This window comes from Delphinapterus leucas, chromosome 11 (assembly GCF_059928025.1).
Source record: "Delphinapterus leucas isolate spDelLeu-1000000601 "Yukka" chromosome 11, BTC_Dleu_Yukka2, whole genome shotgun sequence".
In the NCBI taxonomy this organism is placed as follows: Eukaryota; Metazoa; Chordata; class Mammalia; order Artiodactyla; family Monodontidae; genus Delphinapterus; species Delphinapterus leucas.
Genome location: NC_143139.1, coordinates 95,081,379 through 95,093,670, shown reverse-complemented (window position 1 = coordinate 95,093,670; position 12,292 = coordinate 95,081,379).

The following is a 12,292-nucleotide window of genomic DNA, read 5'->3' as shown; positions in this document are numbered from 1 at the left end:
TTCTTCCTCCTCGGGTCCTAGAGCGCGGCTCCCCTAGCCGGGCGCCGGGGGTGGGCGGCGCGGGCTGAGCACCTGGGGGCGGAGGGGGCGGGGAAGTCCCCCTTCCCCTTGGAAAGCTCATGCCTGGAATTCACCTTTATCTTCTTAGAAAGTGTCCTTCCCTCTTGGGGCTTTTCTTTTGGCAATTCTGCATTTCTGGGCTGATGCTGTTCTAACTCAGCGCCTCCGCCCTTCCTCATGTATGTAAAGAGCCCCCCGGGGTTTCCAGATGCTTTCAGTGAAGGCTCCCCAAAACCCTAGATGCCTTGTGACCTTTTCAAGGATAAGGACCAAAGGCTCAGAGAGGAATCAGGACCTCCCTCGACTGTTGTTGTATGTATGGGATCTTTCCCGAAAGGATTTGAGGCTGCTTAGAAGACCCAGAAGGTAAGGGGAGATCACCAAAGGAGAAACTGGCTGTCAGCATCCCTGGCACTGACACAGAGCTGGCCAGGTCCAGGTTGGATTTGAATCCAGAGCTTCGGATTCCAAATACGGTGTCATCCCACCCTACCACCACCTGCCCCGTGGATTCCTGAGAGTTCTCTACCCTCTTCATTTTACACGCACACACACACATATGTATGTATATGTGTATATAGGTACATATATATACCTATATATATGCCTATATATGTACCTATATATGTGTGTGTATATATATATTAATTTATTTATTGAGGATTAGCTGTGAGATTTGTAAAGATTTTATCTTTACAAATGTTATCTTTTCCACATTTGTGCCAGAAAATCTTAGGGACTGGAGATACATCGCTGAGATAAATTTTAAACACGCTGTGGTAGATGCTAGGAGGGACCAGAAACTGGCACAGTTTGCCTATTTAATTCTCACAATAATCCTGGGAGATTGGTTTTAGCATGCCTGTTTTACAAATGGAAAACTGAGGCTCAGAGATTAAGCAACTTGTCCAAGGTGGCAGTTCTGACTCCAGAGCTTGTATGCTTTACATGGCCTCTCACACTTTTCACTATCTACCATAAGGGAGCCTTGAAAGAGGGGTAAAGAACACCTGCACCGCTGGAATTTCTCAAACTTTTCCTTCTGTGGGTGCCATCTCTCCCCTCACTACTCTAAGATTAATAAACAAAAAGGCAGCCTCTGGCATTAGGGTGATGGACATTTATGTCCAGAAACGAAAAGCAGAGTCCAATGGCCTTCTGACTCACTGCGAGGAGGGCCTTGTTTAAAATGAAAACCTTTAACCCCTCCCACCACCTCAGAGATTTTTTTTTTTTTTTTTTTTTTTTGCCACCCTGCGGTTTGCAGGCTCTCAGTTCCCCAACCGGGGATCGAACCCAGGCCACGGCTGTGAAAGCCCAGAATCCTAGCCACTAAGCCACCAGGGAACTCCCAGAGATTCTGATTTAGTATTTCTGACAAGCACAGCTAGGTCACCTGTAATAGTCCCAAGACTGTGGGCTAAAGGCATACACAGGATGAGCCTGGCAATTTAGGGAGCCTGGGTGGTACGGTGGGGCTGTCACTGAGGCAGCATGAGAAAGACCAAGGTCTGTTGGAGTCCCAGCTCTGCCACTTGCTAGCTGTGTGACCCCAGGCAATCTTGCAGCATTAGTCTCCTCATTGGTAAAATAAGGATGAGAAAACCTAATCAACATAAATTTTGTTTCAAGGACTACAATTAAATAATAGCTGTAAAGCATATAGTATAGTGCCTAGCCCACGGGGATGAATAAATGTTCGTTTCCATACCTCCTGTACAATTTATAGTGAAACACTCATGACAATTTATCAGATTAGGTTCCATTGTTATTATCACTCCCATTTTATGGATGAAGCTGTTGAGGCCAGTTGGACTACAGCATCTTGCCTCAAATGAACCAGCTGGTAAAAGGTGTGGTGATTCCACCATCCCAGGCTGCCAGTGGAATAACACATATCCTTAAAAAAGGACTGGAGGGACTTTCCTGGTGGTCCAGTGGCTAAGGCTTCACGCTCCCAGTGCAGGGGGCCTGGGTTCAATCCCCGGTCAGGGAACCAGATCCCACATGCTGAAACTAAAAAAAAAAAAAAAAAAAGAAATGAGGGCTGTCCATCATTTAAGGAGGATTCAGCTGGTCACCAGCCCTCCCCTCGCTGCCTTCACCTCTTGAATTTGGTATCAGCTAGTTAAACTATCTGAGCTGCCTGAGATGGTAATTGGGCCCTTACAAGACCCCAACCAGAGGTGGTGGTACTTTGGAGAGAAAGGCCCCAAAGGTGGCACCAACAGGTTGCCCTATGTCCCCACATTAAAGCTGAAATAGCAGTAACAGCCACGACTTTTTATTTACTTATGAGTCAAGCACTTTGCACATGTTGATTCTCTTACCCTCCCCCAAACCCTGTAAGGTAGAGATTGTTTTTACCTGTTTCAGGGTGAAGAAACAGACACAAAGCAGTTAACTGACTAAGAAAGAGGTAGAGACAGAATTCAGTCCCAGCCTCATCCCTCTGTAAGACCACAGCATCGTGATATGGATATCTTAAATCTGGATGTATCACTGGTTACCCCCAAGAGCCTGTCACAGGAGCGGGTTGCTGGAGAATGGGAGGTGGACACTCACGCTCTGACCTTTGAGGAACTGACAGGTACATCATTCAGTTACCCCTTCTCCAGCAAGCACCTCCTGCTTCAAGCTTAGGCCTGCCATGGCGTGGACCCCAGAGATGCCTTCTTATCACCTGGGAAGAGCCTGAGTGCATGGCAGTCTTAAGTGCAACCATGTACAGTATTCATTCACTCACTCAAAAACATTCATTGCCAGGCCCCACATGAGGCTCCCCCAAACCCTGTAAGGTAGGGATTGTTTTTACCTGTTTCAGGGTGAAGAAACAGACACAAAGCAGTTAACTAAGAAAGAGGTAGAGACAGAATTCAGTCCCAGCCTCATCCCTCTGTAAGACCACAGCATCGTGATGTGGATATCTTAAATCTGGATGTATCACTGGTTACCCCCAAGAGCCTGTCACAGGAGCGGGTCGCTGGAGAATGGGAGGTGGACACTCACGCTCTGACCTTTGAGGAACTGACAGGTACATCATTCAGTTACCCCTTCTCCAGCAAGCACCTCCTGCTCCAAGCTTAGGCCTGCCATGGCTTGGACCCCAGAGATGCCTTCTTATCACCTGGGAAGAGCCTGAGTGCATGGCAGTCTTAAGTGCAGCCATGTACAGTGTTCATTCACTCACTCAAAAACATTCATTGCCAGGCCCCACATGAGGTCCTGGGACTGCAAATAAACCCCTTTCCCCACAGCTCCAGCACAGTCCCAGGTCCCAGTCCTCCAGCAAGGCGTCTTGGGGTTTAGGGAAAGACCTTGAAGATAAAATGCACCATTTTAGGCTCAGGTTGGTGATAATGACCTGAGTAACCCATAGGGTTACTAAGAGGATTAAGTGAGTTCCTGCATGCAAAGCATTGATAAATGTGTGGTTAAATAAATAATAAATAAATAATGCATTCTTCTGGGGAACGGTCCATAGAATTCAGATTCTCAAAGGTGAAGGTGATTTTAAAAAAAAAGAGAGGGGTGGACCCATAAGCCTAGAAGCTGAGATAGGTTATAATACAGTGGATGAAATGCAGGTGATAAAACATAGTCACATTTGTCCCCAGTATGCTTGAAAATGTTCAAGCATACAGAAGATTTTTTTTTTTAGAGGAAAGCACATTTATTTATTTATTTATTTTTGGCTGAGGCGGATCTTCGCTGCGGTGTGCTGGCTTCTCTCTAGTTGTGGCGCGTGGGTTCTCTTCTCCTCTAGTTGTGGCGCGCGGGCTCCAGGCATGTGGGCTCTGTGGTTTGTGGCACGCGGGCTCTCTCGTTGAGGTGCGTGGGCTTAGTTGCCCCTCGGCATGTGGGATCTTAGTTCCCTGACCAGGGACTGAACCCGCGTCCCCTGAATTGGAAGGTGGATTCTTTACCACTGGACCACCAGGGAAGTGTGGTGGTCTGAACACGGGTTGGCAAAGAATTTCCAGACACAAGGCAGAATGTAAAGAAGATAGAATTTATTAGTGGGAAGGGTCGCTGTCAGAACAGCGGGCCGACTTCCATGTAGTCTGGGAGAGTGGAGCCCGAGCATATGCAATTGATCAGTTTTTATAGCCAGAGGTGTAATTGTGTTTACTGATTGGTCGAGGCACATACACCTTCCTTCTATAGGGCAGATGCCTTTCCTTATTTGGGACAGGTCCCATTGCCCAGGTGGGCTCCAGATTTCGTAACCATCGCAACATGGTGGTGGGGAGGGCGATTGATTAAGAATCCGGTAGGGTGTGTAACAGTGACACTTTTTCAGGCAGGGTCGTCCTTTGTCCTTGAAGCACCATTGTCCTTGGAGCACCACGTTCCCCCCTCTCTTTATTTATAGGTCCAATTCCTTGGCCCTAATGGATACCCTGCTTATGTCTACCTGCCTAATTCCCTCTCAGGCATTCGGGAACTCCTTTGTGAGGAGAAGGGGCAACAAACTCTCTCTGGCTGCTTCCTGCTGAGCGGGGGCATCGTGGGGCCGTGGGTTCCGGTTGCCTGCTCTCTGTCAGGGTTTATCTAGGGAGGAGTGCGGGCCCCATGGAAAGTGATGGCAGCTTGTTCAAGGGTTGTACAAGTGTTGTCTGGCCGGTATTCTTGTTGCATCACCATTTGGAGGTTTATTTGTGGTATTCTGGAAGAGACAAACTTAACAAGGAGGTTAAAAATACATGGCCTGAAGATTAGGAGAAGTAGAAAGGCTACTATAGGACCTAGGAAAGGGGTTAGCCAAGAGAACCAGGACCAGATATTAGTCTTGAAGTCCCACCAGTCGAGTCCCCCTGAGACTGCTTCCCTGTAGAATCCATTAGCTCTTTCAATAATTGCTCGAAGATTGGCCTGGACCTTGTCCGACTGGTTGACAAAAAAACAGCAATCCTCCTTTAACATTGCACAGGTCCCTCCTTGATTAGCTGTTAGGAGGTCCAGAGCTCTTCTATTTTGTAAAACCACTCCTGCTAGAGAATTTATTTGTTCTTGCCGGGTGTTAATTTGAGCTGCTAGGCAGGCAGTCTGTTGTGTGAGTTCAAGAGAGAGCTGTCAGGCAATGGAGGTACCTCCAGGGGAACTTGGTGAAGGATATGGGGTGGGATTTTAGCTAGAGTAAGCTTCTCAGTGGCTATTAAAGCCATATTTACCGGCGTAAATGATAAAGTAGCTTCAAGTTTTGTTAAAAGGTTCTGGCCTAACAGGGGTATTGGACAGGCCAGGAGAACTAGGAAAGAATGGGTGAATAGAGTATTTTCAAAGGAACAGGGTAAGGGAGGTGTAAAATGGCCATATGAGGGCTTTCCATCTACTCCCATTAAGAGGATTGAGGAACAGCAAGTGGGACCAGAGAAGGAGGTCAGGGCCAAGTAGCCCCTGTGTCCATTAGAAAGGTTATAGTAGCCCCTGCCACATCCAGGGTTACCCGGGGCTCCTCCGGTCTTATGGGGAACATAGGCGCCTATAGATTGAGCCGTGCGCACCGTCAGTCATCCACACCCAGGAGCCCCAGATCTAGAGCGCAGTCCAGTTCTTGCCCCTGCTAGTCAATTACCACCAACAGGGGCAATTGGCCTTGACCTTGGCCCAGGGGGCTGGGACCCAAAATGCCCCGAGTGTTGGATGGTCACGGCATTGGCCTCCCCGCTTGAGGGCGGCAGGGACAACTTGTCTTCCACTGGCCCTTTTGGTGACAGCAAGGGCACAGGGTATCGGGTGGTGGGCCGTTCCTGACTCTGTGCCCCTGCTGACCGCACTGGTAGCAGCTCAGCAGTGGTTTCTGAGATGGGAGAGGGGCTCCCGTGGGTCTGTTTTGGGAGGGACTGAGCAATGGCAAGAGCCATATACTGAGCATGTCGTTTTAACTTTTCTTCCTCTCTTCGTTCTCTTCTGTTCCTAGAAGCCTCCTCCCTATTGTTAAAGACCTTAAAGGCCGTGTCAAGTAGAGCAGGAAATGGGGTCTGTGGCCCTTGCTCTAGTTTCTGTAATTTCTGTCTTATGCTCGGGGATGCCTGGCTTATAAAGTGAACTACAAGTATAGCCTGACCCTTAGGGGTCTCAGGGTCTTTGTTGGTGTATTTCCTCATAGCCTCTGCTCATCGGGCCTGAAAAAGGGCCGGATTCTCAGAGCGTTCCTATGTAACTTCTCTGAGTTTATTATAATCAGGTTTGATGATTGCCTTTTTCATACCGTCTAGTAGACAGGTAATCACGTAGTTTCTCCTAGTGAGCCCTCCTGCTGGCCTATTTTCATCTGCCTGGTGTCTCCATCCTGGGTCTGCCCTTGGGACTGCCTCTGCCCCTGCTCGGTTCTCATTAGGATTTCGGGCGTGTGCCTTATCTGCCCAGGCCTGAGCCACGGCCTCGATCCTGGCCTTTTCTTCATGATGCAGCAGGTAGTTAGGACCACATGAATATCTGGCCAGGTTAAGTCAAAGGCTATAGTTAGGGCCTGGAATTCCCTGATGAAGGTGGAGGGGTCCTGGCTGAAGGAGCGCAGTTTCCCTTGGATATGAGAGAGATCAGACATGGGGAAGGGGACATGAACCCTGATAGTACCTAGGTCTCCGTCAGCGACCTCTCGTAGGGGAAGCATATTGGGACTGGATGCTGAGTTTTGGGCTGCTCGTGACCGAGTGTGGGGAGTGGAGGGAAGGTCTGCTTCTGGGTACGGAGGTAGGGGTTGGGGAGAAGGTCAAGGAGGAGACTGGTGAGACCAGGGACAAGAAGGCTCATCCAAGATACCTGGTGGAGGGGGAGATGGGGAGGGACGAAGTAGTGAAGCTGGAGGAGGAGGGTGGGAGGATGAGGCATTAAAGCGGCAATAGAGAGACACGTGCGACAGGAGTCCCTCAGGCTCAGATTCTGACCCAGGGCTGTGAAGGCCAGCACGGATGGAACCTCAGAATCCTTTCCTAGTTTCCAACTAGTTGGAGGACTGTGTTGTAATTTAGGGTCCCATTAAGAAGCCATTGTTCTTGGTGCCTCAGTTTGTACTGGGGCCAAGCCGTGTTACAAAAGGAAATGAGCCTCTTCTTCTTGAGATTGTCTGGGTCAAATTCCTTCCAATTCCTGAGAATACAGCCAAGAGGTGAGTCTAAGGGAATAGACGTCTCTGAACCCATTCTTAGCCTCAGTGCGACTAAGGCACCAATGACCAGAGAGGGGAATTCCCGGAAACCAGCTGGGAATTGACTCACTGATAGAAAATTCTCAGGGATGGGAAGGAGCTCTCCCAGGACAATCTAGAGGCAGTGAGGTCCTCTGGAGTCAGTCCGAGCTGAGGAGAAAGAAGCAGAAGAGACAGAAAAGAGGACTGAGGATTCCGCCTTCTAACCCTACCGAGGAGGCAGTGGCCAAGGGACTGTGGGCTTTGTGCTTTGCTTCGTCCACGGTGTGCCTCGCATTGCACGGAAGTCGTCTTGGCAGGAGTGGACACTCTAACAGCCTGGTCTGTTCCGTGACCCCCTTATTCTTTCACGGGAGTCTTCAAGCGGCAGGCGCCCTAACGGCTTTTAAATGCCTGACCCGTCCCCGCACGATACCAATTGGCCTAGTCCTCAGTCGGAAGGAAGACAGAGGGATCCTCAGCTGTCTGGGCGGCAGTTACTGGGGCGAAGTGAGCCGTGGAGCCTTCGGAACACACCAGGATGTGGCCCTGGCCGGAGTTCCTCTGTTGATTTCACGGCAGCTTGCCTGTTCACAGAGAGTCCCAAGGAATGAGGAGAGGAGGTGGGGAAAGAGACCCCCCTGGAGGTCCCTGTACAGGCCACCAAATGTCGTTGTCCAAACGTGGGTTGGAAAAGAATTTCCAGACACAAGGCAGAATGTAAAGAAGATAGAATTTATTAGTGGGAAGGGTTGCTGCCAGAACAGCGGGCCGACTTCCTAGTGGTCTGGGAGAGTGGAGCCCGGACATGTGCTATTGATCAGTTTTTATGGCCAGAAAACAAAGGAATGGTCCGAGGTGTAATTCTGTTTACTGATTGGTCAAGGCACATACACTTCCTTCTATAGGGTAAGAGTGGGACAGGGCAGATGACTTTCCGTATTTGGGACAGGTCCCGTTGCCCAAGTGGGCTGAGGAATTTTGTAACCATCGCAACATGGTGGTGCGGATGGCGATTAAGAGTCCAGTAGGGGGTGTAACGCTGATACTTTTTCAGGCAGGGTCATCCTATGTCCTTGAAGCACCATTGTCCTTGGAGCACCACAGGAAGTCCCTCAAGCATACAGAAAATTGAAAGAACTGTACAGCCCTATATTATGCTACATTTGTTAAGATTTTGCTGTATTTGCTTTATCATATATTTATCCTTCCATCCATCCATCCACTCATCAATCTACATAACATTTTTGTTAAAAACGAAACAGGTAATTTTTAACTTTCTTCTTTATGCTCTTTTGCATTTGTACTAATTTTTAAAATTGCTGTCAGTTTTCATTTAAAAACTTAAATAATTTCCATTTTGGAACAAAAGAATTATTAAAAGGAAATATAATCTACTAAAAGGATTTGGTACCAGGAAACCCTTCATACACGTTAGACCCAAATTTAAGCTCCTCCCCAGACACCATCCTTTTCTATCTTATTCAACACTGGATTCTGGAACAGTGCCTTGTACATAGTAGATAACTACTGGAGTAGTTATCCAGTAGTTATGGAGTAATGGAGTGAATGAATTCTTTTAAGTATGGTTGTTTATCGAGGTTAAAAAAAATATTTAAGGGAGCCCTGGGCTTGAACCCAGGGGGGAATGTGGTTTGAGTTATCTTTAACAAGGGGAGGGGGCAGGCTCTCCAGCAATATGGGTAGGCCAGGCCCACCTGCCTCTCCCCCGGGGCCCAAGGCCAGCATCCAGTTGGATCTTGGGACTTTCTCTCTACATTCCTCACGTGTCTGACATAGTTCGGGCATTTGTTTTTGATCTGACTAAATGGCAAGTCTGCAGCCTTGGTAGCTCTACAGGAAACCAGAATAAATATCGTTTATTCCATTTACAATTGGCAATTAAGTTTGTTTTCAGGCACAAGAATGGAATTTAAAACACTCAGTTAAAGTAAACCAAACTAATCAGAGGCAGTCTGCTTTTCTCTTCAAAACATTAAAAGAAAGAAAGAAGAAAGGAAGGAAGGAAGAAAGAAAGAAAACAATAAAAACCGCTGCACAATAGAGAGAGAAAGGTCTGGAATATCCACTCTCCCCTTATTCTCACCTCACACTCATAAACTGACTTGTTTTGCATGTGTATTGAAAAGAACCCCAGAGATCTGGTTCTACTATCTCTTGTCTAAATTACTGTGTAATTCGGGCAGGTTACTTGACCTCTCTGGGCTTCAGCTCTCCATCTGTTGAAAAGAGGAGAGGGATGGCCTAAGATGGTTCTATCTGTCTGTCAAAAGCTTTGATTTCATTTCTCGGGGCCAGGCAAACAGACTAGCTCTCAGGTGGTAACTTGAGAGAGAGTTGGAGAAAGGGAGGGAGAGAGAGAAAGATGACGACAAATGTGTTGATTGGAAACACTGATGGTTCTGGACTCTTCAGACTCACTGTGCAAACCCCCTTCTCCTTTTTTAAACCCTAGTCTCCCCATTTTATTTATTTATTTATTTTGGCTGTGTTGGGTCTTCGTTTCTGTGCGTGGGCTTTCTCTAGTTGTGGCGAGTGGGGGCCACTCTTCATCGTGGTGCGCGGGCCTCTCACTGTCACGGCCTCTCTTGTTGCTCACAAGCTCCAGAGGCGCAGGCTCAGTAGTTGTGGCTCACGGGCCTAGATGCTCTGCGGCATGTGAGATCTTCCCAGACCAGGACTCGAACCCGTGTCCCCCGCATTGGCAGGCAGATTCTCAACCACTGCGCCACCGGGGAAGCCCTCTCCCCATTTTAAAGGGGTTTGAGAGAGAATCTAGATTCAGGAGTAACAAACAGAATCTCTTTGCTAAGGGCCTGGGTTTGTGATTTTTAGCTTTGAATGTGAACACCTGCAGGCAGAACACCTACACGCCGGTTCTCCACAAGCCCCAATGGACCCCTGTTACCTCCTATTACTTCCCGGGGCTTTGAAGGCCATTGAGTTTCTGCTAAGAATTCTCTTGCAGTTGTGAAAACCTTATGATCCATCACCCAGAGGAGGAGGAAAGGATGCTTGCCTAAGATGTTCTGCCGCCCACCTCTCTCTTCCCTTTGGGAGGTGTCCATCAGAGAAACGTCTCAGAGAGTAAAACTGGAAAAGGGAGGGGCTGAGGATCACCCCGAGGAAAATTCAGACTGATGTGATCAGTCCTAGCTGGAATCAGCACAGGCATAGCATCAGGCCTAAGTGGAAGCTTTTCAGCCTTCTCAGGTGATGGTTCATTTTAAGGAAACACCCCGTGACCCTGACTGGAATCCAGTTCAAATGAGGAAACCTGAAGCATCTATGATAGGCCAGGCCCCAAGAGGATGCTGCTCACATAGAAACAGTACCTGCCCAGAGGCTCTCCAGGAAGCTGCCAAGAGGACTGTTAACTGTGAGAAAGCTCTCAGACCGACTGCTCTGCGGGCTTGCAGATTGCTCTGCAGAAAATCCTCCTGGAGGAGGCGGGCCTTGCAGGCAGAGAAGGAGAGGGAGGGTGGAAAGAGGATCCACATCTCAGTAGTTGTGTGAACCAGGGTCTGGAGCTTCAGTGTCTCATCTCTGCTGGGAAGGGTGGCAATGAGGCCCGCTTCTTTTGTAAAGATTAAATTAGTTGTATGTGGAAGGATCTGACACATAATATATTTAACCCTGAATTGCAGGTAAAGCAACCACACGTGTGTGGGCTGAGTTGAGAGGTAACTTTGGAAAAGAAAGCTGCATATGTTGAGGGTGATTATGTCTGGGAGCTAAAGTTTCTTGGGTAATGTTTACCTTTCTCTTTATCCTGTTCTGTGTTGCTTGAAGTGTTTATAATGAACATATGTTATTTACACAGTGGTTAAAAAGTTCTTTGTGAAAAGAAAAAAAGAAAAGCTGTTTGTGTGCTGTTACTTAAAAATATTTGAATCTAGAGAAAAGTGGCAAAAAAGTTCAAAGAACTTCAGAGACCCTTCGCCCAGATTTACTTATTTTATTTATTTATTTTTTACTTTTTGGCTGCGTTGGGTCTTAGTTGCGGTACACGGGATCTTCATTGCGGCATGTGGGATCTTTTGTTGCAGCGTGTGGGCTCTACCTTGTGGTGCAGGGGCTTCTCTCTAGTTGTGGCGTGTGGGTTTTCTCTCCTTACTTGTGGCGCGCGGGCTCCAGAGCGCATGGGCTGTAGTTTGCGGCACGTGGGCTCTCTAGTTGAGGTGCGCGGGCTCCATAGTTGTGGCACACAGGCTTAGTTGCCCCATGGCATCTGTGCCCTTAGATCCCCGACCAGGGATCGAACCCGCGTCCCCTACATTGGAAGGAGAATTCTTTACCACTGGACCACCAGGGAAGTCCCCAGATTTACTTATTGTTAACATTTTGCCACATTTGCAGTCTCTTGCCATATATATATGTGTGTATATATATGTATATACACATTTTTTGGAGCCATTTGAGAGTAGCTTGCAGACATCATGCTCCTAATTATTTCAGCATATATTTCCCAAGAACAAGGGCAGTGTCTTACATAACCCAGTACAATATAAAAACAAAAAAAACAGGGACTTCCCCAGTGGCGCAGTGATCAAGAATCCGCCTGCCAATTCAGCGTACACGGGTTAAAGCCCTGGTCCGGGAAGATCCCACATGCCGTGGAGCAACTAAGCCCGTGTGCCATCAACTACTGAGCCCACGTGCTGCAACTACTGAAGCCTGTGCGCCTAGAGCTCGTGCTCTACAACAAGAGAAGCCACCGCAATGAGAAGCCCGCACACCACAAGGAAGAGTAGCCCCCACTCGCCACAACTAGAGAAAGCCTGCGCTCAGCAACAAAGACCCAACACAGCCAAAAAAAAAAAAAAATCAAGTCTAATGTGGATACAATGCTATGATCCAACATACAAATTTTGCTGTCTCGATATTGCCCTCTATAGTAATTCCCCCCATCCCCACCCCCAAGTTCCTAGCCAGGACCACGTATTGCATTTAATCATCGTGTCTTTTTACTCTCCGTTAATCTGCCACAGTTCCTCAGCTTTTCTTTGTCTTTCATGACACAAACATTTTTGGAAGAGCACAGACACGTTATTCTGTAGCATGTCCCTTAGTTGGGTA